The sequence below is a fragment of the Pygoscelis adeliae genome, unplaced genomic scaffold (genome assembly GCF_000699105.1).
Source record: "Pygoscelis adeliae isolate BGI_AS28 unplaced genomic scaffold, ASM69910v1 Scaffold60, whole genome shotgun sequence".
Taxonomy (NCBI): domain Eukaryota; kingdom Metazoa; phylum Chordata; class Aves; order Sphenisciformes; family Spheniscidae; genus Pygoscelis; species Pygoscelis adeliae.
In genome coordinates this window covers 2,580,760-2,581,999 of record NW_008823954.1, presented here as the reverse complement: position 1 = coordinate 2,581,999, position 1,240 = coordinate 2,580,760, and the positions used below count along the sequence as shown (strand labels likewise).

At 45.8% G+C, this 1,240-nt stretch overlaps 1 protein-coding gene across 1 annotated transcript in view; it reads right to left on the bottom strand.

Moving 5' to 3' along the window:
- The window catches only part of GRIN2B (glutamate receptor, ionotropic, N-methyl D-aspartate 2B), a 206,735-nt gene extending 205,832 nt beyond the window's left edge, over positions 1 to 903 (bottom strand). Inside the window, exon 1 of the mRNA XM_009322194.1 lies at positions 567 to 903. The gene's annotated coding sequence lies outside the window, so the exon portion shown is untranslated. The remainder of the gene's footprint in view (positions 1 to 566) is intronic.
- Between the last annotated feature and the right edge of the window lie 337 nt (positions 904 to 1,240).

Genomic DNA, 1,240 nt, shown 5'->3' with positions numbered 1-1,240 from the left:
TAGGCCGCTCACGATCGAGAGGCCGGCGTGGGTTTTAAGTAACGCACCACCCTCCTCGGCAACAAGCAGGTTTCTACGTACTGTTATTCCTAATGAGCTCTATTTTCACATCAAAGCGTGACAAGGAGCCGCTGGACCAGTGAAAAGGAAGAGGCAATTTGTGGGTGGATGGATGGATGGATGGATGGACGGACGGACAGACGGATGGATGGATGGATGGGAATTACCTTCGTTTTCACCCCTTTCCAAAGCCGTATTCCTCCTCCCGTGTCTCCCCCGACCCCACCTGCCCACCCCCCAAAAAAATCACAAGGGACTTTCCCCCGATTCACGACACGGTATGTAACTCAAAGCATCCCTCTTGCCTTCTCTTCATGTCTTATTTGGTGAACCAAGAGGGAATCAACATGTCTGGTGAATGTTTCCTCCTTTTTTTTTTTTTGCTGTATCTGCTTCTAAGAGCAGCATCCCTAAGCCTTTTGTTCTACCGTGAGTGGTCTTCCCTGGGCAAACCTGTGTACCAAAATGAGCTGCCAGCAAAAACACAGAAACAGGAATTTCCCTACCTTGGTTTGTAGAAGCAGAACCTCTAGACGGACAGATCAAGGGAGAGAGCATGTTGGGAATGTCCAGTCTCCTCTTCTTGCTTGCATATCCACATAAGAAGAATAAGGGTCGCCGGGCAAACGTGGGGGAATGAGTTAAAAAAAAAATCCTATTTGGCTGTAAAAAAAATAGAGGATTCTTTGTGGCAATCTTGCGTCTTGAAGCGGTGCAAATTCAAAAGCCGGAGAGAATCACTTCAGAGGATATGCAGCACGAGTGCTGAGGATCGTCAAATGCAGGTTCCAGAGTAAGCATTCCTTTCGCCTTTTTAATGATTATTCTTATATTTTTTTTTTCCTGGAGCCCTAGTGGAGGAGGTTGTGTTTAAAGCAACTGGAGGTCGGTGCCGTTCTTCTGTGAAGCATGATTATCCTCAAAGCGTCCCCTTCCTGAAGGGAAAAATAAGCATCAATTTTCTATTAGAGGGGTCTGAAGGGGATAAAAACCGCTCCCCAACAAAGACATTAATATGTTGAGAAGAAAGGGAGGCAAAACGCATTTCCCAACAGTGCACACAAGCAGAATGAAAAAAAAAAAAATTAAAAAAAAAACCAGCTGGCACGAGTCTATAAATAATTCAGATACGGGCTGACTACACCATTCCCGGGATAGGCATGCATACGAGACGGGAAAG